At 44.3% G+C, this 25,565-nt stretch overlaps 2 long non-coding RNA genes across 2 annotated transcripts; one reads left to right on the top strand and one right to left on the bottom strand.

Moving 5' to 3' along the window:
* Positions 1-14: 14 nt before the first annotated feature.
* Positions 15-2,222, top strand: LOC124232162 (uncharacterized). The gene is made up of 3 exons (XR_006886786.1): positions 15-319; positions 494-552; positions 1,199-2,222. It is a non-coding gene; the product is annotated as an uncharacterized LOC124232162 (long non-coding RNA).
* Positions 2,223-13,319: 11,097 nt separating this feature from the next.
* On the bottom strand, positions 13,320-24,337 carry LOC124232163 (uncharacterized). The gene is made up of 4 exons (XR_006886787.1): positions 24,025-24,337; positions 23,792-23,850; positions 15,723-15,800; positions 13,320-13,457 (listed from the first exon to the last, which is right to left on the bottom strand). It is a non-coding gene; the product is annotated as an uncharacterized LOC124232163 (long non-coding RNA).
* Positions 24,338-25,565: the final 1,228 nt, after the last annotated feature.

Here is a 25,565-nt window from a genome sequence, read left to right as displayed (position 1 = left end):
TCAGAGAGGTAACAGGGAGCCAGGCCGTGCAGGGCCTCGTAGGCCACTAGAAATTCTTTGGCTTTTGCTGTACGTGAGATCTGAAGTCCCCGAAGGCTTGGCTTCTTAGAGGAGTGACAAGTTCTGAATTGCGTGTTGCTAGGAGCCCTGTGGCTGCTTGGTGGTGAGGAGGCTGGAGTTGGCCTCGGGGTGAAGCAGAGAGACCAGCTAAGAGGGCGCTGCCCAGAAATCCTGGTGACAGATGGTGGGCCCTGTGGGTGAAGCCTGTGTGCCCTTGTTGTCCTGCAGAGGGAACAATCAGGACGAGGAGGAGAACCAGGTGAGAGCAGTGCTGGGGCACTGAGGGAGGTCCACAGGGAGTGGGGGGCGCGGGGGCCCAGCGCAGTGGGCTGGAAGTGCTCCCGGGCTCAGGCCATCGCTGGCCGTTGTGAGTGCATCGGGGCAGCAATAGGTCACGACGGGAGTGTAGAGACCACGGCCTGTCCTTTCTCAGGTGTCAGCGTGAAGAAAATGAGAGCGCTGGGGAGAACGAAGGCAGGCTGTTTCCTTCAGGTATGTATTAGTAATCGCTGACAACTGTGGAGTGTGCACTCTGTGCTGGGGACTGTGCTGAGCACTTCACGTTCTGTACACGAGGAATCTGAGGCCAAAGGAGGTGGAGAACTCGCCTGAGTGCCCTAAGCCAAGGAGAGGCAGCAGTGGGATGTGGGCCTGAGCAGCCTGGCTCCTTCTTCGCTGCCCAGAAGCACAGGGTGGTGCTCAGTGGCCAGAGCCTGGTGACCTGCTGTGTGGAGACACGCATCCTTCTGCTCCTTCCTCCCCTCAGTCCAGAAACACTCCTGGGGGTAGAGGTATTATGTTGTGTTCTATTAGCAGAGTTAAATTGTAGACAGACTCCCCCATGCAAGCAGTTAGAAGAATTTTTAGTATTTATTTCCTCGTTTAACTTGTCGGAAATTTCTAAAGTAAAGCAATTTTTCTTCAGAATGAATTATTTTCAAGTAAATGAGGATCTTTCAAAGATAAGCTTATTACCTTGCATCTTAGGTTTGCAATAAAACATTTTGCTGATTTAATTTGGATGATTATTGATGCTTCAACAGTGTAATAAAATCATTTTAAGAACATAATTGTGAACACGCCCAAGATCTCCAGGTTTTAACCCATCTGGTTAATTCTGTTCTATGATTTTTTTCAGTGCATTCATTAGCAACTATATCAAGGAATAGCCTCAGTGCAGCGAGGGCAGCCCTTGAATGAGAAAGTTTCAATCACAAGGACTGCCAGATGCAGATGGACTGTCTCTAGTCCTGGCCTCTTCCCTGCGCCTGGTGGGTGAGCAGGCCAGGCCTAGCTGAACGTCTTCGTGGGCCACTTCTTATGGAGTGCTGTTTGTTTGGCACGTTTACATCAGACGTACAGTTTCACCAGCCAAAGCAATGACAAGGGAATTCCATTCCTGGCTGGGTCTTTCCCTGAAGGCATCAGAGGGCATTCATGTATATTGTCTATACCACCTCTCTCCCACCCATTTCCTTCAAATCCCCAGGCCATGAGGAACACATTTCTCCATCCCAGACTGCAGTGGTTTCTTGCCACTCTACCACCACCATCCCCACTCCCTTCTCCTAGCAAGAAAGAGTCCTAAGGAGAAGAAGGGTCCAGTAACCACCAGACCATGCCAGATCCTCCTTAGTGGGTTGGCTAGAACTCTGAGTCAGGGCACTCACCTGTGTTAGTAATCTTTATTCTGTCAAAATCTTAAAAATTTTTAATTAATGACTATTTAGTTTCATATTACCTTTACTTTAGTTACTAAGCCACACTAACACAAACTCACACTCATACACATACACGCACACACTCATGTTACAATTATTTTAGAGATTGTAAACTTTTAGATATTATTTGTTTTGACATTGCTATCACAATTATGTGTTTAATTTGGTTTGAATGTAAACTTTTCCTGAATGACTCAGCAATAAATGTGAGTTGTAAATAAGAGAACTAATTTACAAATAGCTATTCCTCTTATTACATAGAATGTATTATCCTTACCATTTTTAAATATTATGAAGAATATATAGAGTGTAAGCTTCTTGAGGACAGAGATTTTTGCCTGCTTGTGTTACTGCTGATTCTCCAGTGCCGAGATTGGTACATGACTCATAGTAGGAGCTGAATCATTTATTTTGTTGTTTTTGTTAAAAAGGAAATATATAGTAGTCATATACAATAGATATTCAGTCATGGTTCTTAAATTGGGATAACTTTGAGCATTTATTATGAAGAAAATAGGTGTCTTTATTTAACTCTTTCATTGACTCCGTTGGTTAGATTTTTGACCAAAAAAAAGCATTTTAAAAAATATATTTTTCAATAAATATTTTTAAGTTAAAAAGAACATAATATCATATTTCATCAAATCTCAATACCATTAATTATAAGACATGCCATTGTTTTACATATCACTAAGAAAGACTAAAAAACTATCATTTAAATTATGATGCCATTGATTGTAAAATCTATCCTTATTTCAAAGATGTTAAAATGTGGAGGGAAAATGTGTATCTTAGAAGAGATGAAATATGGTATATAGGAAGTTTAGGAATTTGAAAACAATCATATGTAAAGTTGCTACTCTAAGATGTCTGACATATGACCATTTTGTATATTCTTTTCAGTTCTTTATATATAAATATATGTATATGTATATACTTTTTTTTTACATTTTATCATGGAAAACTTCAAACATATATAAAGTATAATGAACCACCGTGTACCAATCACCCAGTTTGAACATTTATAAACTCATGGCCTATCTTGTTTAATTTCTATCGCCTCTCATCTCCCAACCACTAGCTTTTGGTTTGTATTCCTCGCTGTAATGATATTCCGATGATCAGGGACTGTGTCCATCTTGTACACCATTTTATCCCCAGCACCTAGGACAATGTCTAATAACATATAGTGGCTATTCAATTCATTTTTGCTGGATGAATATATTTATTCAGATAAAATAAACACTTCCCTAGAAAAATCTAATTTATCAAATAGGTCAAGAAATAAACAGAAAGCTTTAATAGTCTTCTAATCATTGAGTCAGTTAGTTAAAAAATTTCTGATAAAGTAAACAAGCTCAGATGGTTTTATAAGTAAGTTCTGCCAAACAGTGAAGGATTGGTTGATTCCAATAGACATAATCTCTTTCAGGAAGTAGAGTAGGAGGGAGCACTCCTCACCTCATTGATGAGGCCAGCATAAGCTTGATACCAAAACCTGACAGGGACAGAAGAAAATAGAACGATTACATGCTTTTCTCAACCATGAACATAGATGCAGATGTCCTAAATGAAACGTAAGCAAATCAAATCAAATGGCATAAAAAGTTAGTAACAGGTCATGGTTTCATGTTAGAAATTCAAATAATGTAATTTATCACATGAAATGATGAATGGGAAAATCATAGATCATTTTACTAGAAAGAAATTAGATAAAATTGGTAATTAATAAAAGAGAAAAATCTCTCAGCACACTAGAAATAGAAGAAACAGTCCTTAACCTGATTAGAGGTATTTTGGGGAAAAAACCCTACAAGAAACATCCTGCCTCATGGGAAATGTTGAAAGCACTTCCTTTCAGGCAAAAAAAAATCCCTGAGACTAAAGCTCTTAATTAGACTACTCAGGCAAGATAAATCAATACAAGTTTGACGATGAGAAAAGAGGTTACAAAGCTGTCATTCTTCACAGATGATGTGATTTTTTTACTTAGAAACCATAAAAGAACCAGATATTAGCCATTGGAATTCGTAAGAGAGTTTAACAAGGGTACTGGATACAAAATCAACATAAAAATCGATTTTACTTCTACCAGCAACAGTGCATTTAAAATGTAATCAACCAAAAAAGACGTTCCATTTTGAATAGCATTATTGTATACCTAAGGATGATCAGGCAGTTCCACCCATTAAAGAATCACCTTGTAGTGAAGCTGTGTTAATTTAAAAAGCAAATTTGCCAGTTATTATATCTAAAAATGAGTTTATTCAGGAATAACCAAAAGAATTGCAATTCGGGATGTACATGCTATGGCAAACCATAGTCAAATCTGGAAAAGAAAGAAGGGGAGCTGCTTTTATAGAGAAAAAGGGGGAGTAGGGAGGGGCCGTTTCAAATGAAAATTCACTGGGGGAAAGTAGCAGTTCATTGGCTGAGCTGTGGTTTTTCTCATTGGCTGAGCTGTTGCAGGTGGGAAGAGAAATCTTCCTTCAGTGGTTTTACTTCCTGTCCAAGAAGCAAGCATCAGTCTTTTCCTTTTTGGTGTAAATGACAGTGTGTGATAGGGCATGAGAGCTCCCCTATGGGCCTTCCCAACTCCAAATTAGTTAAGGTTTCTTTTATTAATTTCCACAACTGGAAGAAGCTTCAGATCTCATCAGGATTAAACTTCATCCTTGGGACAGAGGGGAGATTGCTACCCAGCTAGAGAAAGGAAGTATGCTCTTGGCATAGTTGGAGCCACAAGGCACGTCTTCATACAGAGCACCATTGTCGACATCCAAATACGGTCTATGTCCTGACCACATTCTAGTATTGGCTAAGTGCTTTCTGCTTTGTCCCTTCACTCTCATCCTGGCAATGAAGGGCAGGGGGAAGAACAAAGGGCCGCGGTTGAACATCCAGCGCCAGCTGCTTTGTTGAGAACAGAGGGGAGGGAGGGAAGAACTCATGTTTGTTGAGCGCCTGTTATCTGCTAGTTACCAGGAATGTCCACATCACATCAGCATTAGATGTTGAGATGGCTGAAATAACTCACTCAGCAGAACAACGGCATGCTGGGAGAGAAGGGAAACTAAGTCAGAAGAAGGGAGTTAGTGAGAACCAGCCAAAAGTTGTAAAGCAAGCTCACCTAGCCATCCTGTCCTCTTCATGAGCATCTCCCCTTCAACAGACGTGGAAGCTAAGAATCAGGGTAAATGACTCCTCCAGGATCCCACAGCTAGTTAACAGTAGAGCTCAATTTGGGTTCTCTTCTGTCCCAGAGAAGCCGCACACCCTTCTTGTACCAACACGGCACGCAAGAGAGAGAAAAGGGGGTGTCTGACTTTGCTTGGGCATCTCTGCAGGTGGATGTCAGGTGTTGAACTGCAGAAGAACTCAAATAAGAAGGGAAACACCATGAGATAGAGTGCCCCATTCCTCCTTGGCAGCTGGCAATATGGGGGGGGGGGGGGGGAGAGCAAAAGAAAGAAAGAATGAAAAAAAAAGAAAGAAACCGAGGTAGCTGAAAGGCATACATTCTGGAGAGCTCAAAAGGCAAAACATAAAAAATTATATTCTAGCTTGGAATTTATCTTAATGAGCAAGACTCAATCAATGGAAAGTGACAGATGGGATAATTTAAAGTTCAAGTTTCCTTCTGTTTCTTTGTACGACAGAAAACAAACTTTTTAAAAATCTTTTTTCTTCCCAGCTAGAGGGATCCTGAGACCCACAGGAAAAAGAGGGCACCATGTCCCTTTCTTCACAGCCCCTTCTCCCAAGTGATGGAGAAGAAGGAACAGAGTGCTCTCACTCCCTCTCCTTAGGCAAGGAGCTTGCGCTAGGGGACAGAAGGAGGGTACATTTTTGGAGGGTTTCAACTCATGCTTTTGTAGTCTTTGGACATCACCTTGACTTGTGACCCAGCAAGTTCTTTAGCTGACAGAAATGTGTACAGATGTTCAACAAAAGATGTGTACAAGAAGTGACTGCGTAGAGTAAGGAAGAAGTAGAAAGCCTAGTTAGGAGCCTATTAGAATAATCCAGGAGAGTGGTAATGGAGGGTTTGACAAGTGCAGTAACAGTGGAGGTGCAATGACCTGGTCACATTCAGGTTCTTGTTGAACATAGAGCTGAGGATTTGCTGATGGAGTTAATGTGGGGCATGAAGGAAACAGAGGAGTCAAGGAGGACACAAAGGTGTTTGGCTTGAAGAATAGGAAGGAAAGAATTGCCATTTACCAAAATAAGGAAGAGAGGGAAAGGAGATTTGGGAGGAAGAAAACACAAAGTCTTAATAAATAAACCCTTCACAAATAATAAATAATTCTATTTAACAGAGTAAACCTATGAAATCAGAGAAACTAAGTTTCCCGTAAGTGTTCCAATATATAAACAATAGATAAACCTAGTAAGAGCTCTACTTAAAATTCCAACTCTAAAGTCATTATTCAATTACGTATTTTAAATGGGAACAACAGGAGCCACAGCGTCTCTGGGCCGAGCTGTCGTGGGCAACTAGAGGGGTTGACCTGCAGCATTACCTCATAAAACACATGAATTATTAAAGAAATTGAAGTGAGTGTCATCGCCCTAATCAAGTGGTGCATTATGTGCATATAAGTGATTATGATGTTAGAGAAAGTGATGTAATGATCAGAGTGGTAATTTGATTTTGGTGTTGATAGTAGACTAAAAGCAAATTCCTGTTGTAAAATCATATAACCCCTCTTTTTATCTTTTTAACATCTATGGAGATGACTGTATGATTATCCTCTTTTGGTCTCTTAAAATAGCAAATTAAGAGAGTTCTTAACATTGAACCTTCTTTACATTTCCTGGCCATAGTCATCATTCTTTGAAGATGCAGCTCTGGATTATGTTGGCTAATATTTTGGGCTTTCCTATTAATGTGGCAGATATGTGTGGCCTGGGTGCCAACAATGTCTGGCTGAGAGATGCATGAATAAGCAGGAAAATGTGTTCTCACAACCTCACACAAGGGGCATCCAGAGGCCAAGGGTCCTCTGAGGAACTAGGAAGGGCACGCACCAGGCACACTCTTCAGCTCCAGAGCACTGGAACTCTCCCCTCTCCACCGGAAACGGGCTCCACCCTCAACATATAGAGCCAGGCGTCCTGGGCTCCTCCCTTGGTCCCTGACTTTCGCCCAAGACTAGCCTTGGGACCTCGGCCCCGCCCCTCTGGTTCCGGCCCCGCCCCTCAGTCTGTGACCCCGCCTCCTCGAGGGGCATTAGGCCCGCCTCTGCGTCCTCCCTGTCCCATGCGTGCACTCCATCTGGCGCCTGCGCACTAGCAGCCACCGGCTTGTGGGCGGAGCCCGCGCAGGCTCCAGGTACCGCCCATGGCCGCGCCTGCCCCTGCCCTGGGCCCGCCTCCGCGGACAGGAACTTCCGGTGATGTCTGAGAATGTCTAGATCAGTGGTAATGCGATTCCACAGTGTTTGGTAAAGACTCAAAGCAAATGCCTCAGGTAAAATCATACCCACTGACCTGAAATAAGGCTAAACAGAGACACGGGATATTTGTCTCTGCCTCCATCTTCTGACCCAGCTCTCCAGGTGGACAGTGACTTCAGGCTGCCTCAGCTGCTGAGTCCACACTGCCCCAGACCTCAGTGATGATTCTGAGCCCACCTGTCTTATGCAGAACCTGAGAGACGTAAGGAAGCAGATAGCAGGAAGGGGAAGGAACATTCTCTCTGGGAGGAACAGCTCCGTTGGGCACACCTTTCCCCAAACGCTCCCAGTCCCCACCCGAATAACTGCTTGCTCCCTCTGCTCCGTGTGCCTGCCCTTGATCTCTCTGCGTCCCACTTGCTCTGAGTCTTGCATCAATGATCCTCCTTCCTGAACATCAATCACTCTCTCACTCAGCAGTCGATCCTTCACCTCTCAGAGATTCTCAACCTCGAAAAATCCTCTAAATGGCACAGTCCTTCCTCTCTCCTTACACTCCCCAACCAAACGGATGGGAAACGCACCCCGTCCTTGCTCCCTCTCCTTCCTCACTGTCCCGGACTCCTTAACCCTCGGAGCCTGGATCTGATCCCCTCATTGTACTGGCCTGCACTCAAATGACGCAAATGAACATCTCATTATTAAATGCCACTGCTGCTTACTTCTCCATCACATCTGACCTCTCAGAAGCATTTGGTGACTTCTTGAAATTCTTTCCGCACTTACTGTCCCCAATATTTACCTCTCATGGCCTCTGCTTACTCTCTAACAAACCCTTCTCCATCTCCTGCTACCTACAGGTGGGCTTCTTCAAGACTGTCTTCAGCATAAAAAAGGTACAATTGAGAATTTTCGTATGATCCCTGTTTTGTAATAGGAAAAAATGTATACATGTGTATAGAAAACTGACTGGAAGGGAACATATAAAAATGTTTATAAATGTTTTTTAAAAGTAAAAAGCAAACAAAAATAAAAATCGAAGTGGTTCACTCTGGATGAGTGACATTAGTGTTCATTTTTAATTGTCTACTTTATGTCTTTATGAAATTACAAGCTCTTTTCAGTATAAAAGTCACCAGTTTTATAATCAGAAAGAGCACACATCTTCAAAAGAAATGAAAAAATTCAGGTTACATAATATTAACATAGTGTAATGCTTATAAGGTTAGAAAAAGAAATGAAAATAAATTTCATACACAGTATGCATATATATAAGTTTATACATATATAAATCTGCAAAGGAAAGACTAGATGAAAATAAAGCAAAATGTGAAAAGTGTTTCAGTTTTTATGGCAAGAATAAAGTTAATTTTTCCTAATAATCTCCATTTTCAATATCCCCCTGATGAATATCTGTTTACCTTCCCTCACATACAAATAAATTTCACGCCATTCTAGAGTGCTGTGAGGTTAAGAGCCCACAGGCTATAGATCACATACACTTGGGTTGCAATTGTGCCCCTGCAACTTACTAGCATTGTGTCCCAGGGCAAGAACTTTTGCGAGTTGTTCCCAGCTATCTAATTAGAGGAAGTCTCTAATCATCTAATGACATTGGCATGTGATTGAGTGTGAAACACAGCAATCACACCCCTTTAGTAGAGTATGTGCTCAACCCAAAGGCCTGAATTTAATTATGAACTATCAGACAGTGTAGGATGCCCGCAGGAAGATATTTTGTGTAATCCTTGTTCATCTGTGTGTTATGCATTGTGTGCATCTGTGTGTTATACGTTGTGTGTGTGCTTCAGCCATGTCCTATCTGAGCATCACCCTCACTGTTTCTAAAGGCACTTTTAATGTTCAACAGAGGTGAATGTTTGTCAGAAACATAACATTTAGTCAAAGCCTTTTAATAAACAAAACTGACCGAAGTGGGAATTCACTAGTGGGATAGCTACCAATGACAGAGACATCCAGTGTGAGTTAAACCACTGGGACTTGGAAGAACACATTTTCCTCCGAGCCCTCCTGTCTAGACTGTTGACTACTTTCGTATTGTCACACATAGGTCTAGAAGACCTGCCAACTTGATCTGCAATTCCATGACTAGGTATATACCCAACAGGAATACATATATACTTTCACCAGAACACGTGCTACAGGGATTTTGAAAGATTTTATTTTTTCCTTTTTCTCCCCAAAGCCCCCTGGTACATAGTTGTACATTCTTCATTGTGGGTCCTTCTAGTTGTGGCATGTGGGACACCGCCTCAGCATGGTTTGATGAGCAGTGCCATGTCCGTGCCCAGGATTCAAACCAATGAAACACTGGGCCACCTACAGCAGAGCACGTGAACTTAACCACTCGGCCACGGGGCCAGCCCCTACAGGGAGTTTTATAGCTGCATTATTTGTAAAATGCAACACTGGAAACACCCAAATGAGCATCAGCATCAGGATGGATAAATCCATGGTGCTCTATTTGTACAAAAAAATCCTATACAGCAACAAAAATCAAATCAACCAAACTTCATGCAACAATGTGAATGACTCTCACAAACATGATGTTGAGTAAAGAAAGCAGACCAAAAGGAAAATATCTGTATCACTTCATTTAAATAAAGCTTAAAAACTGGTAAAACTCTGGTGTCTGAAGCCAGGATGGCAGTTAGTTATCACTGGGTAGGAGGAAGGGAGGAATAGATGGGAAGGAGCCCAGCTGGTGCCAGTGTTCTTTCTTGGGTGGGATTTCATTCCATTTCTCTTTGAGCTTTTTTCAGAGTATCATATGTCACAATAACAAAAATGTTTTGTTTTCTCAACAAGCAGAGCATCTCTGTAGTATTTAGGGATGCAAGCTTAGGTGGGAAAACAAACAAATAGCAAATTTGAGAGGGAGGAAGAATATTGTGAATAACTGGGGCCAGATGTAGGGTTTTGAGTTTGCTGGAAAGTTGCATTTCTTTGTCTGGATGATAGTTTCAGGATTTTCTTTGTGATATATCATTGAGCTGTGCATATGTGTGATGTATGCATGTCTATATTTCACAATTACATGCAGGAGCATATGTGTGTGGGTGCTCAGGACTTGGATGTGGACTGGACTTTCTGGATCATATGAGAGCAGGTGAAACACAGGTTCAACCTTCTCCCAAATACTCAGAACATCACCCCCACATTCTATCCAAGAGGACTAAAAGGCTTCATCATTTCCAGCACATATCCTCCCAAACTCTGAACCCCATTCCCTCATTCTGTTCCAGCCATTCTTCCCTTGTATTCCTTAAACACGATAAAGTGATTACCTCAGACACTTGTTTTTTCCTCAGGCTGAGAAATAAAAAATCCAAGGGCCCTTGAGGCAGTGGGAATGAGGGGATTTGTTGACTAGTTATGGAAGTTGGCAAAAGAAGCTAGTAGTGAAGAGGATTTGGACTGAGTAGGGGATGTTGGGCTTCCTTGTCCTCTGGATAGCATGTAGATTTGGCCAACAAGAGGCAGGAGGCAGAAATTAAAGAGTGGAAGGAGAGAGTATTTTGTGGACACGGTGTGAGGCCCTCTCCACAGCCTCTGGTCCCTGAGGTACACGTGCACCAAGAATTTCACTCTGTTAAGGCCAAATCCAGTCTCCAATCATACCTTTTGAGAAAAGTCCCCTTAGGAGAACCATAGCCAAATTTCTCTCTCTCTCCCCCCACCCCCTCCCCAGTTAGCCTCTCCCCATTTGAATTTCTTACATGCGATTCTGACTGCGAAAGAGACAAATCACACCCTCCAAGTTGACACTTTGAGACCTCAGCCCTCTAATAGGTGAAGGGCATTTTCCTCCTGTAAGCTCAGCTCACCACCGAGCCTCTGTGAAGAGCCTCCATGGCCTTCAACCCACCCAGACTCTCCCGTGTTAGTCCACGCCCTCCTGTGGGTGGGTGGCCAGAACTCACATGAGTGTGTGTGATTGCCTTCCTTCCCAGTCCTCCCTGGATGGTCAGGGACCCCTGTGAGATGGGGGGTAGTCGTAGCCAATTGTTCTGGGGGGTCAGCCAAGTCTGAGATGAGTGAGAACTCCACCTGAACATCCTGCTGCGCTCCTTGAGGCATCTTTACTACATACGTCCACGTTGAAGACTACTTGGCACGTTTCAGTTACCCTTGGCTACATTCCTCCCTGCTGCTTCTTTTTTCACTCACTATGTTGATTGTGAGCTTTACCCATGTTGGTACGTGAAGCTTTATGGTCTACATGTTACGTCTTCTGTTGGATGCCAGCGGACTGTAGGAGGTTGGCTATGATCGGTCTCTGCTTCCTGGTGTGTCTCCTTCTTGCCCTACCTTCTGGTCTCCAGCCTCAGGTATTCCCTTTCCTCAGCTCACAGCCTCTGTTTGCTCATGAGCAGTAGGTTATAGTCACCCACACAGGGGTGTGAAGACCCTCCTCTCCATCCCACGGCCACACCTGAGCCACTAAGAAGAGACTAGCGGCTATATTTGACAATGACACAGCAGAGTGTGCACAGCCAAGGGGACAGGAACAGGGAGGAGGGTGAAAAGTGTTCTGCATAATTATGTCAATTGTTGTGCATAATAAAGAGCTAGGAGACATTGGGCTAAGGGGAGAGAGAACAACAGCCCCTGAGACATGGCTGGAGGAGGAGAGACAGGAAGGGTGTTGTAGAAATGCTCTACAAGCTGTGAGGACACAGAGGATGGAGAAGGGAGGAGCAGGGATAGAAATGCACCTGGAGTTTCCCTTTGGATCTCCCTGTACAGAACAAATAAGGGTCGTGCTTGGAGTATGTGATGGTTTGAACTTTTCCCCCTTGATCACATGTAAGCTTACTCATCATCTAGGCTTTCTCACATCCCCTTTCCCCTTAGCTCTCCCTGTCCTCCTCTCAGCTTAGCCCTCACTTCTGAATGCCCCATTTCCTACAGTTCCCATTTCCAGTTTCTCCCAGTGAGACCTGACTTTCCCAGCACATGCCTTTGGGGAGCCTTCTTTGTGGGCGCCCTCGCACAAGTCTTGTGGAGAAGGGCTGGCTTCGCTTCAGACAGATGACTTCTCTTCAGTCAGCTGTGACCTGAACTGGTTTATTTCACGTGGCTCAAATAAGGGGCCCTGGGGATTCCACTTGTTTGGGGACAGTGAGAAGAGATTCCCTTTAGAAGGCCCTGAAGGTATGATGTTCCCGCATTAAAATGCCTTGGGGCTGACCTGGTCGAGTAGTGGTTAAGCTTGCATGCTCCACTTCCGTGGTCTGGGGTTTGCAGGTTCAGAACTCGGGTGCAGTCTTAGCAGCACTCATCAAACCGTGCTGTGGCAGGATCCCACATGATATAGAGGAATATCGGCACAGACGTTAGCTCAACAACAACCTTCCTCAAGCAAAAAGAGGAAGATTGGCAACAGATGTTAGCTCAGGGCGAATCTTCCTCATAAAAAAAAGAAAAAGAAAAAAATAAAATGCTTTGTGCTCTGATTATTTAATATTAAATAGAATAGCCAAGACACAGTGCTGCAGTTTCTAAATGACACTCTCATGAGCATCAGAATAATAAAAAGGCAGGCATCTTAAACCTCCCACCCACTCAGGGTCTGTTCTCAATGTCTCCTCACCAGGGGAAGCGACTAGATTTTAGAGGGGAACACAGTGTAGGTCTCTCCAAAGCGACTAGGGAGAGGAGTCTGGCATCTTGGAGCGACCTAATACTTCATAACTATCCCCTTCCTGTTCTTCAGACTAAGGTGGAAGAAATCTGATATGAGGTGTGATCTCACCAGCTCCCAGAGTCTGAGAGCTCTTGCACAGAATGTCAGAAGGAATGGGCTCCCCTCTCCAGGGCAGCCCAGGAAAGATGTATGGCCATAAAAACACATCAGACAAAAAGGACTGAATACACAGCTTTTATTTTAACAGCTGAGATAAGGCAGAAGTTTATTTTAAACATTTCTTTTTTTGCATTTTCCAAAATTATTGGCAGGCATAAGCAGGTAAGTCACATGATTTTTTGGCAAAGGCCACCTCCACCCTGGCATGTCTCTTGTCAGCATCCACAGCCACTTTGACAGATCCACATCACTTCTGTGCCTTCCCAGCTGCCTACCGAGTAAAAAGCTCACCACGTTTTTGGAAACCACGGTGGGTTTTAGGTATTCATCTGTCTTCTTCCTGATGCTTGGTGTGGTGCTGCTGGGCTTAAGTTCAGAGTCTCCTGCATCCATGACTGGTTGACACCACAGATGGATTCAGGAAGAGGGCACAACTGAAAAAGCCTGAAAAAGAAGATGAACCTCACTTAATCCAGTGTATCCAGGCCACTCTTCCCCCTGCTACCTCCCCAACATAATCACATCTGTTTCCAGCATTGATATAAGAGGTTGCTTTTGCACATCAGTGGACTTGAAATGCCAACTTTATCATTTCTTTCATTCTGTTATTTGCATGAGTCTGTGTTGAGAATCTCTGCTCTGTTCCATTAATGTATTTTCCACTCCTATTTTAATTGCTAAATCGATAGTTTAGATTTTCCTACGTTGGAGGGCAATGTCACTATCATGGCTACTCTTACATATGTTCTCCTCTGTTTTATTGAATAATCAGCTCATTTTACTTCATGGCAAAATCCTGTTAAGGTTCATGCCTGAATTCGGAGATTTATTTTGGGAAGCATTCATAAGATTACAATAATTAATTTTCCTATCCAGGATGAATTGGTATTTTTAGTGTCAAAACAGGAAACTCATAAAAAGGTTTCATGCATTTTTCCCTCTATTTTTAAAAAAGAAATTCACAACTGTTTTGTGGACAGTGTGAACTAAATTTATTATTTCTATTATTTCACATTTTATTCTTAAAGAAGTATATAATATCTTCTTTTGTATGTTTCACTTGTGTCCAATCTTACTTTTTTGTAAAATATTTCGGTGATTGACTTGGTTATTCTAAAGAGACATTCACTTAAGAAGAAAAAGGCATTTTTTCCAATTTCCTTATTTAAATGAATTACAAATATATGAATAATATGACATAAAATGCAGCTATTGAAAGAGATGAAGGGGTTCTCTATGTACTGACATGGAAATGACCTCTAAGAAATGGTAACTGAAGAAAGAAACTTGAAACCAGTATGTATCTTATCATCCCATTTGTCTTTCTTCACAGAGTCATCCATAGCGATAAAAGTAAATGCAAAGAATAAGATCGGAAAACTTTACAAAAACTGCTAAGGCATCTCTTCTGGTGTAGGGGTGTAAGATGGTGGAGTCTAGCAAAGGAAGGGGGATTATCAGTTGATCTCTATAAATGTAATTCTTACTTCTATTTTCTAAAACAAGAATGTAAAAATATGTGTAAGTCAATTCTGTCAAATTCTCTCAATAAACCAAGATTCCTCAGAAGCATAGATTTGAAACACAGAGAGGTACAAACACCAAGGCAGGTTGACCCAGGCACAGCCTCTGTCCTCCAGGGAAGGGAGCTCAGAAGAAAGGTACCCAAAGCCCCAAACAAACGAAAAGTGAACCAGCCTATAAGTGGAGTTCCAAGCAAGAGAGCAGACGTAGCCAGGGCAGGGTCTCTGCCCTGTCTGTGACTGTAAGAGGTTCTCATTCGGGAGGGAAAGAGGAGGTGATGACACCTCTTCTCCAGTCTCTTAGGCTCCCTAGGCCTCCCCTTCTTCCCAGGAGTACATATAGTAACAACAAAGTAACACCACCAGCAATACCAGACCTCTGCTCAGGGGTTCTGCCTCCAGGCACTTCCCCAAGAACTTTACATCCTGCAGCTCAGTGGACCTCTAACAGCTTGTTGGGGCCACTGCCACGCCCACTTATCCAGGACAGGGAACTGAGGCACAGGAAAAGTATGTAACTGGCCCCAGGTCACATAGCTGGTATGTGGCAGAACCTGGATATGAACCCAATTTGTCTGGCTTCAGCGCCCCAGCCCCCACCCCTTCAGGATGCCTCCTCTTGATCCTTGTGGAAGGCAAGGAAAAAATCTTCGTCCTTCCATTTGGTTGAACACTGAACACATATCTCAGTGTCTTTCCATGGTTCTCTATGGGATGGGAGGAAACCTGGGTGACTGAGCCTTCCCTGCCATCCAAGGAAGGGCGTGTGGCCTGGGTCCCTCTTACAGGCACCTGTGCCTCAATTTCCTCAGTGGTTATGTGGGACTGAGGGGGCAGCCAGCGCGGGGCCAAGTCACATCTCCTCATAACAGTCATTTTAGTTCCTCAGGGGAACAGCTCCATAAAGCACACAAAGCCCTGTCCTCGCCATTATCCCTCTGACATCCCGTCAGAATCCATGTCCTACCTCTAGACAATACACACACGGGTCACACTTCAATGTTAACTCTATAGTTGTTCCATATCAGAGACTCGCAAGGTAATACGGCATGAGAAGTACGACCACTCAGCAGAAATTTCTACAATTAAACACCCCGTTTATGTGTACTGTGTATTATAAATGTAGTAATCTCAGAACTGTGGCCAAGGCTGGATGCAGAGATGGGGAAAGAGCAGAAACTCCTACCGGGAGCTGAGTTCCCTCGCACCTCTCTCTGAGTGATTGGATCTTGAGGCCACAATCACTGTCCGTCGCCCAGTGGACCTGTTGAAACACAGAAAACACTGTGAGGACATTTTGGTAACTCCTCCCACAGGAGAAGTTGGAGTGGAGGGATTTTGCTCGAGCCAAGGAAGAGCTCTGAGGCCAAGCTAGCTGAGTATCCTATCCAGGGAACAGCTGTGGAGATGGTACCCAAACATAGGTAGTATGTGCCCCCTCTTCCAGCACCTCTCACTCACCGTATTCAGCTCTGAACATGGAGTAACCCACATGGTTGTGGCCATGCTCGGATCCTGTGAAGGGATGTGATTACTAGGTTCTGAACGACATTGTGAGTTGTCATCACTTCTCTTGGTGCTTAACCAATCAGGCCCTGGGACTCAGGGAAAGAGTGGGAGGAGGAGAGATGGAACTTTTCCTTTCCCTCGTTGCCTTCCCTTCCAGGTCAGTTGCTGCTCCTGCAGGAACAGTGTCTGCTCAGTAGGATGGGAGAGAAAACATCCTGATAAACCAAGATAATGTGGCATCTTTATCTGCCATCAGCAAACTAATTGAACTAATGAACTCCAACCCTGCTGGGTAATGGGAGGGTGAGAACTGTCATTTGTCCAAAGTGGTAAAAATACATAACATGCAGAAGTGGTTAGGAACACAGGCTCAAGAGACAGGTGGTTTGATTTCCACTCTCAGTTCTGTGTGACCCTGGGCAAGTCTTTTAACCTCCCTGATCCAAAGGTTCCCCCTTTGTAAAGTGGGGATGACAACAATACTTCCTTCCCTTAGGAGTTTGTGAGGATTAAATGAGAAGATACTGCTAAAGCACTCAGAACAGCGTCTAGCAGGCAGGTAGTGCTCAGATGACCTTAGCATTCATCATTGTGGTCATCTCAGCCAACCTCTCTGGTTTCAGCAGTCTCAGTTGGATACATATTCAATCCCTTCGGAGTTCACCTCCCCAGTGGCACAGCTCCCTCCTCTCCGTCCCATTTCCAAAGAAGAGGTCTTGGGCTAAGGCAAAGCTCGTGATCCTCACAGTATCAGAAGGGGCAGGGCTCCTGAGTCTCAAGCTGGTCTCCACACCATGGCTGATGGTCAGGCCCTCGGCTGTGCAATTACTTGTGTTCACTCAAAAGAGGATGTTCCATTTGTGTCCCTGGAAGTTCTGCCAGAATCTGGTCTTGAGAACTTTAGCTGAATTATTCAGCCTGCTCCATATGCCCAGAGAAGTAGGACAACTACCCTTGCAGCCATGCCTGAGCTCAATTCCAGTTCTCACAGGGACTGGGGATCCCGAGGTCTGCCTGTGACCCAGATGGGCGCCAGTCTGGGCATCTGGGCTCGAGGTGCTGCTGCTAGTGATACTGGTGGTGCTCAGGGAGTCGTTACCCTAAGCAGGGACAAAACCATGAGATTGCATAGTCTACAGACACACTGACCTGCAGCCTCTGCCCACAGTGTTGTTGGTGGCAGAGAGGTATGTGTGTGTCCTCAGGCAAGAAAATACATTTCTATTAATGCAGCACGGGGCACTGATGTAAAGGTGAGTTTCATGTCCAATTGGAGCAAGAGTGACTATACCAGCAGCAACACCCTGAAATTTAAAGGGTAATTATATACTGCATATAACTGGTATGACATTTATCATTAATTTATAAGGATCCTGACATAATAAAAACATTCTGCTCTCTTACTTTGGAAATCAACTTGTTGTTAGAGCACATTTTCCCAGTTTACCCTGTTGGGTTAGTAACACAAGCACTGACACAAAGTAAATGTGTGTCCAAACCCCAGTGCTGACACAAGCTGTGAGTATGTGGGCCGTGTGTATTGATTTATCTTAGCCACATTTCTTTATCTGTAAACTGAAGGTTACAATTGTTCCTACCCATAATTTGTCAAGGCAAAGTCTATAATAAAGTGCTTTACTCCAGTTTTGATGTTTGCTGACAGATTTCAAGCCCTGCTACCCCTCTTCCTTCTTCCCTACATGTGGGTAAGCTGATAAGAAAGCTTCCTGCCTTTGATGCAGGCCAGAAGTTCAAACCATGCCAGCCCCACCCAGTCGAAGTAAAATCCCTCACCCCAGCTCCATCTCCTACACACAATAAAGCCCCAAAGCCAATCTCCTTTCCCAGTTCTCTCAAGCCATTTTCCGACCAACCTGGGGAGACTGCCCTGCTCTCCTCAGAAAGCCTCAGTATGTGAGTAATAGTCCTGTTAATACTGCCTCAGTGCACGTATGGCATTGTCAGTCTTGGTATCTAAACCAGATTTTGGGTTGAGCAGCATAGAGAGCAGCCTGAAAGTATATCCAGTAACTCCTGGAAAAACAAAAACCTGGATGAGGGGGACAAAAACCAAACAAGAGGTTCACAGTTTTACCCAACTGGAAATCCAAAATTTACTAAAAGAGCTTATACAACAAGCTGAATAGATTATGCTAATCGGCTTTCTCTCTTCTACAACACGGGTTCTGAATTAACTTTGGCTTCTGTTTAAATCCACCAACCGGCAAACTTTCATGGCCTTAATCAGTACTGGGCTTAGGGAACAAATACACTTATACCTCAGGATCTTCATTAAAATTTAAAAAGATACCTATTATACACTTAGGAGAGAGTTACTAAACATGAAATAAGAGGACAAACATATGTGCCTCACTGTCAGAACTGTTGCCTTGTATAAATTCCCCCATAGTCAAATGCCCATTAGCCTAAAATATGCTATAATGGGCATGGATGTTCCGATTCAATGAATCACACATTAAAATTAAGTCTTTGGCACAATTGGCTTTACAAAATGGCACCCCTTGGACCTTCCATCCCACACAAAATAGTTAATACAGCCCTATATAAATTAAAACAGGTATTATGGGTTGAATCCCCACTCCAAAATAATATATGGAAGTGCTAACCCACTGTATCTCGACAGGGACCTAACGCTACTGGTCCCATGTTTCCCTGCCAGCCCAATATAGCCAGGTGCAAATTATAAGTTAACTGTACAAGGACATAAGTGTACCTTGCCCTGGGATTATTCTCACTCACAATTCCCAGACATGAGCCATTGCGTAGACCCAAAGCCCCTAGTATGCCAGGGCAGCCTTAGGAAAGGACCTCCTACAGCTCTCGTGAACCCTCCTGCTGGTCTTCCCCCAAACTCGCCTGAACAGATTGACTCTGGCAGCTGTGTAATGGAAAGCGGAACCATTGCAAAAGTTTCAGGGGCTGGCCCGATGGCATAGTGATTAAGTTTGTGCACTCCACTTTGGCAGCACAGGGTATATGGGTTTGGATCCTGGGGGCAGACATATACATCGCTCATCAAGCCATGCTTTGGTGGCGTCCCACATACAAAATAGAGGAATGTTAGCTCAGGGACAATCTTCCTCACCAAAAAAAAAGTTTCAGAGACTGAATACTAGGTGTGAGTCAACCTAAATGACTGGCTGATGGCAGCAGGAACTGAGCCTGGAGTTCTCAGGTTAGCCAATACCAAATCATGAATAGGGTTTCATTTTCCTGCAGACAAAAATTTTCTGGTGACTTCTGTCTGGGTTTCAATCTTGTCTGTGTGACCTTGGAGCTGTATGACCATTGGTAAGTGAACTGTGGTCAAAGGTTGGATATTAGATGGCCCTGAATTCAAACTGCGCATTTGCTATCATAATGCACTTCAGCAATTCTGGAGTCAGCAAGCAGTATACTTTCTCAGGTTCACTCCACTGCTTGTTGGTGGAATGTGAGCCTGAATCCTTCCTCACATACAGACCACGGCCTTGTAGGAAGACACAAGTCTCCGGCAGGTTCATAATAAAATCTCTAGAACAGGGCCTACCAGGGTGCCTGGTAAGCAGTTTTCCAAATACCCCAGGATTTTCTCTTGGCTCAACACAAACTGCACTCCTTTGAGCATCCAGTGACTGAGAAATAGGGATCAGGTTTGCTACTGGGATTCAGTGAAGGACACTGGAGCATAGAGCTGAGGATTCAGTAGAGTGTGGAAGTCCCCCTGAAACACTAGCCTTCATTCCCTTCCAGGGGCCTTCCCACACCCTCTTTCTCAGCTGAACCAGCCCCCAGGACTCCCCTTGGAAGCCCTAATAACACCTCCTGCCAGTGTGAGACCTGTGGATCGTTACTACTGTTCCTTTTGGGTGGTTATTTTACCAACCACACTTAACTGTCTCACATGCACGTCCTACTCAGTGCTCAACTGAAAACTCAACAGGAACCCTCGGCACATCGTCAAAGCTCTGCCTCTCCATGTAGCCGTCTCCTCTCCAGTGCTCTGCCCTACGTATTCTAGTCTCTTCGTCCTCCCTAGACTCCCAGGTCCGTCTCCTCACCTCAAAGGAAATACTGGGCTCTACTTGGTTGCCCGTCTTGACACTGCAGTTTGGAAATCCTCTCATGCCAGTAATATGTGGCAAACTGGGGTTCACCTTATTTGTTTCCCCTCTGTTAGGGCGCACTGTTCTATACTGTCTAACAAATATCTGAAAATAATTACTTTATATATTGTACCTGGATTTTTTATTGTTTTATGGAAAAGATTAACTCCAGTCTCTGTTACTCCAAGTTTGTTGGAAGCAGAAGTATCAGGGTATGCAATTCTACACCCATTGGAATCAACGTGTGGTCAATAACTTTGCACTCCTATTGACTGCCAGCTGCAGGAGAGCAGGACCCATGTTTGCTTTTGCTTCACTGAGTTGTAAGGCACTTATCACAGCGCCTGACTTGGGATTGGATCTCTAGAAAAACTGGTTAAATGAATGTAGAAATAAGTGAATAGAATTCTGTCTCCCTTGTCACATATGGGTCTTGTACCTTTCCTGGAATAAGTTACTTGTTATAGAATCATTCTATCTTTTTGTCATCTTCATCTAATATGTTTTCCTCCTCTCATTTCTTAATTGATTTTTTAAAATCTTGTCATGATTTATCTTCCAGTAACATTTTGGTATAACCATATATAATATAACAGGACATTATCATTAACCATTGGATACAAAATAGCACAAAAACCCCACATTTATAAATTTCAACAAGAAATAACGAAACTAGATTATAGTCCAAAAGAAATCCCAAAAGACAGAGTTCCTCTATTTGGTCAGAAATCTCCATGAAGCAGAAATGAATTGTCACAGAATAAACTGAGTGCAGAGTTCTTATTGATATGTTTTTTCATACTCAATTAAAAATTTGAAAGGCCTTTTGAAGCTTCCTCCTTCTTTCTATTTAGCATTTTTTCAATATACCTAAAAGGGCGAGAGCAAAGGGTTGATAAAATTTTATATTCACAATGCAATTTCTAAAATCCAATAATTGTTCTCATTGTCTGCTTTAAATTCCCAACTCAGCTAGTCTCCATACTGTTGTTCCTTTTTCTACCCTGGAAAGCTCAAAAAAAGCGAAATGTTAATTAAACATGTATTTCATTAAAACAGTTCTTTAGAGAATTTCTTGACCATTTATTATTTAGATTTTTTACACTCTTAGTTGGCTCATATATTTCTTTTAAAATGAAGGTTGGAATTAATCATTTTGATAAAATTAATTCTTTTTAGGTAAAAGACTAAATCTTTTCATATTTAACACAAAGGGAAAAATTAATGTTCCTTTGGTAAGTATAATATTTCTTAAACTATAACTTAAAATTTTAAAACAGGCTTATCTTATTTTGTATTGGAGATATGTTTCTTGCAGATGGAAGCACTAAGAAAATCAGTACTATTCAGTGATTACAGCATAAGCCTTTTGGAGATGCTTTCTAGGTGTCGTAAATATTATGTATGATCAACATATAATTAATATGCAATTCAAAGTTTATTACCTAATGTCTTTTTCTCCTCTGCCTTCTTTATAATTTGTTTAATAGTGGATTTCGCTAGGTCTGGAATATGACCCGCTCAGATACACCTGATGTTTACCCACTTAAAATCTGCATTTTTGGGGCCGACCCGGTGGCGCAGCGGTTAAGTGCGCACGTTCTGCTTCTGAGCGGCCCGGGGTTCGGATCCCGGGTGCAGACATGGCACCAGTTGGCACGCCATGCTGTGGTAGGCATCCCACATGTAAAGTAGAGGAAGATGGGCACGGATGTTAGCTCAGGGCCAGGCTTCCTCAGCAAAAAGAGGAGGACTGGCGGTAGTTAGCTCAGGGCTAATCTTCTTCCAAAAAAGAAAAAAATCTGCAGTTTTAGCAGCCTTTAATCATCAAAGTAATTCCTTCTCTGATTATGCAAACTACTTGCTGTGGAGCAGCAGACCACAATAGGAAACTAGAAAGTCAGTGGCAAAAGTCCTCCACAGAGTAAACAAAACAAACTTGTTATGGACAGAATGTTTGTGTCCTCCTCAAAATCATATGTTGAAATCCTAACCCCTAATGTGCTGGTATTAGGAGGTGGGGGCCTTTGGGAGGTGACTTGGTCATGAGGGTGGAGCCCTCATGAACGAGATTAGTGCCTTTATAGGGAGCTTAAGAGACCAGAATTCTCCTCTTCTGTCAAGTGAAGACACAGCAAGAAGACCTCTGTGTATGAACCAGGAAGTGGGCTCTCACCAGACACTGAATGTGCTGGCATCTTGATCTTGGACTTCCCAGCCTCTAGAACTATGAGAAATAAATTTGTGTTGTTTATAAGCCACCCACTATATGATATTCTGTTAGAACAGCCTGAATGGACTAAAACAAAACCTGTTGGCAAGTGCCTCTCAAACTGGGCAAAGTGATTCTGTTTTGGCTGGTTTGCATTCACAGAGTCTTGTTTCTTTCTGTGTCTACTTATCCTTGTACTCTTGCTGTCCATTGTGTTTAAAAATATATTTATAAGAATAATTTGAGACCTAGAATGCAACCACTTTCCTCCAGAGAGAATTTTCTTTTGCTTCTGCCAGATGCCTGGGGTCATTACTACATAGGATCTAAGAAAACCAAGTTCAAAACTTGAGGTCCACTACACGACCCAGGGCCTTTGAAACTCAGCTATAATTCCACCCAAGATTAAGTCTACTTCCTGTTCTTACAAACCATTAGGCTGTAACAACCCAGAGGCCCAGACTATTGCTGGTAGGGCTGGAATCCCCATGTTGTATGGCTCTGGATGCTTTCGCCTTGTCAGACAAGGATGTCAAACCTCACTAGGCTGACAATTTCCCTTAGGGAAATAGTAACTTCCATGCTCCTGCACTGATTAGATTCCTATTTTCCTCTCAATTTTAAAATTCAAAATGATATGTAAAACCTCAAATATACAGAGAAATTGAACAAATAGTACCATGAACACCCAAATATTCACCATCTAGACTCAACAATCATTAACATATTGCCGTGAACATTGTGCTGAACATTTCAAAGCCATTTTCCCATCTCATGACACTTTATTCCTAAGTTTTTCAGTATATATCTCCTAAAAACCAGCACATTCTCCTACACAAACATAAAACCAGGTTTCCTCCCCAGCAAGTAAGGTGCTTGAAAGTCATTACTCTCATCCTCATAACAAGAAAAAGATGAACAAACTAAAAATCAACAATGCTTTACAAAAACATTACAGAAATGATGTCACAAGGCAAACCACTGACCCAAACATTGGAGTGAGAGGTAAATGTAGAGAATCTCAGCTTACAAGGAGCAGAAGCCCAGGAAAAGCTAGCTCCTGCAGCCACACACACACATCCCAGAATTCCTCCTGATCTATCAAGCAATGCCTCTCTCCAGGATCTATACCTCTTTCTGGGAGTGTTTCTGGAGTGAAGGGAGGAAGGAGCAGAAAGATGGGTGTCTCCACACAGCAGGTCACAAGGCTCTGTCCACTGAGCGCCACCCTGTGCTTCTGGGCAGCGAAGAAGGAGCCAGGCTGCTCAGGCCCACATCCCACTGCTGCCTCTCCTTGGCTTAGGGCACTCAGGCGAGTTCTCCACCTCCTTTGGCCTCAGATTCCTCGTGTACAGAACGTGAAGTGCTCAGCACAGTCCCCAGCACAGAGTGCACACTCCACAGTTGTCAGCGATTACTAATACATACCTGAAGGAAACAGCCTGCCTTCGTTCTCCCCAGCGCTCTCATTTTCTTCACGCTGACACCTGAGAAAGGACAGGCCGTGGTCTCTACACTCCCGTCGTGACCTATTGCTGCCCCGATGCACTCACAACGGCCAGCGATGGCCTGAGCCCGGGAGCACTTCCAGCCCACTGCGCTGGGCCCCCGCGCCCCCCACTCCCTGTGGACCTCCCTCAGTGCCCCAGCACTGCTCTCACCTGGTTCTCCTCCTCGTCCTGATTGTTCCCTCTGCAGGACAACAAGGGCACACAGGCTTCACCCACAGGGCCCACCATCTGTCACCAGGATTTCTGGGCAGCGCCCTCTTAGCTGGTCTCTCTGCTTCACCCCGAGGCCAACTCCAGCCTCCTCACCACCAAGCAGCCACAGGGCTCCTAGCAACACGCAATTCAGAACTTGTCACTCCTCTAAGAAGCCAAGCCTTCGGGGACCTCAGATCTCACGTACAGCAAAAGCCAAAGAATTTCTAGTGGCCTACGAGGCCCTGCACGGCCTGGCTCCCTGTTACCTCTCTGAGCACATTTCCTGCTACTCTAGCTCTCACTTCCTCTGCCCCACCACTGAAGTCCCATGGTGTTGAAATCTTAGACTTTGACACTGTTCAGATGAGTCATACTTAACTCGGGACTACAAGGAATGCTTTAATATAAAGTCACAATAGGCCTGAGCTTCCAGACAGATCTGGCCCAGACTCTGTTTTGAGGCCACAGTGTATGTGACAGCTTGGCTTTTCCACAATATCTGCGGTAGCATCTAGCACTGCACAAAAGCCCTGGCTCCGAGCTGACCACTGAAGTCTCTGAGCGGGGAAGAAGGAAACGGGGAGAGGAAAAAGACGCCTGAGTCAGGGATGTGTGGGGGCTGCAACCCCAGAAAGCAGAGTCTAGTCTAGCCTCTGGCCTCAAGTCAGGTTTTTGCCCCAGCTTCCAGGCCTGAAACTTGGTCATCCTGGGGATCCCCACTCTACTCCACAAGGAGCATATAAGAGCCTCTACTGGAAGTGGTTTCCAGGTGGCCACCATGTTTCCTCCCTCACCATTGGTGAGAGGGGCTGAGACATCCCAGCCGCCCACCCAACACGTACCATTGACCATCATTACACACGCTGCATCCCCATTGGCAGGCCGGAGGCGGGGGGGGGGGGGGGGCAGCTGCATGTGCTAGGGCACACACAGGGGCTCTGGGAGACTGCAGGCTTCTCAGGTGGCAGTTGAGGCTCCTGTGAGGATTCTGACTAGTGGTTGACCCTCAAGGAGGCAGAGGCAAAGAAGTAGGAGGGGCAGCTCCTGAGCGGCCACTGTGGGTGGAGGGCAGTAGGAAGGTGGAAGCTGTGACCAAGGCAGGCCTCGCTCCTCACACCTCATCCTACTTGTGCCCAGTCCAGCCCTGTCAGGAGGACCATGTTCCACCGCATGACCAGGGTTGTGGACTTCTCCCAGAGGGCAGACTCTGCAGAGGAGTGCCCACAGCAGCTGGGGCTCCAGGAAGGTACCCACTTTGTCCCCTCTGCACACCAGGGCCTGGGCCTGGAGGAACGGACCAGGAGGGGGGATGGCGCCATCTTGTGATGGTGGGGGAGCATTCCCTAGTCACTGGGTACACAAGAGCTGGGCCTGCACTGGCCAGCATCCACACTCTCCTGGCCCAAGTGGCGATGGTGTCGACAGAGAAGGCCCCTGGGGAGCTGTGCCCACCCCTGCACTTCCCCAGATGCTCTTGGAATTTGCCTTGTGCAGAC

This window comes from Equus quagga, unplaced genomic scaffold (assembly GCF_021613505.1).
Source record: "Equus quagga isolate Etosha38 unplaced genomic scaffold, UCLA_HA_Equagga_1.0 HiC_scaffold_2899_RagTag, whole genome shotgun sequence".
Taxonomy (NCBI): Eukaryota; Metazoa; Chordata; class Mammalia; order Perissodactyla; family Equidae; genus Equus; species Equus quagga.
This window is presented reverse-complemented; position numbering and strand designations above follow the sequence as displayed.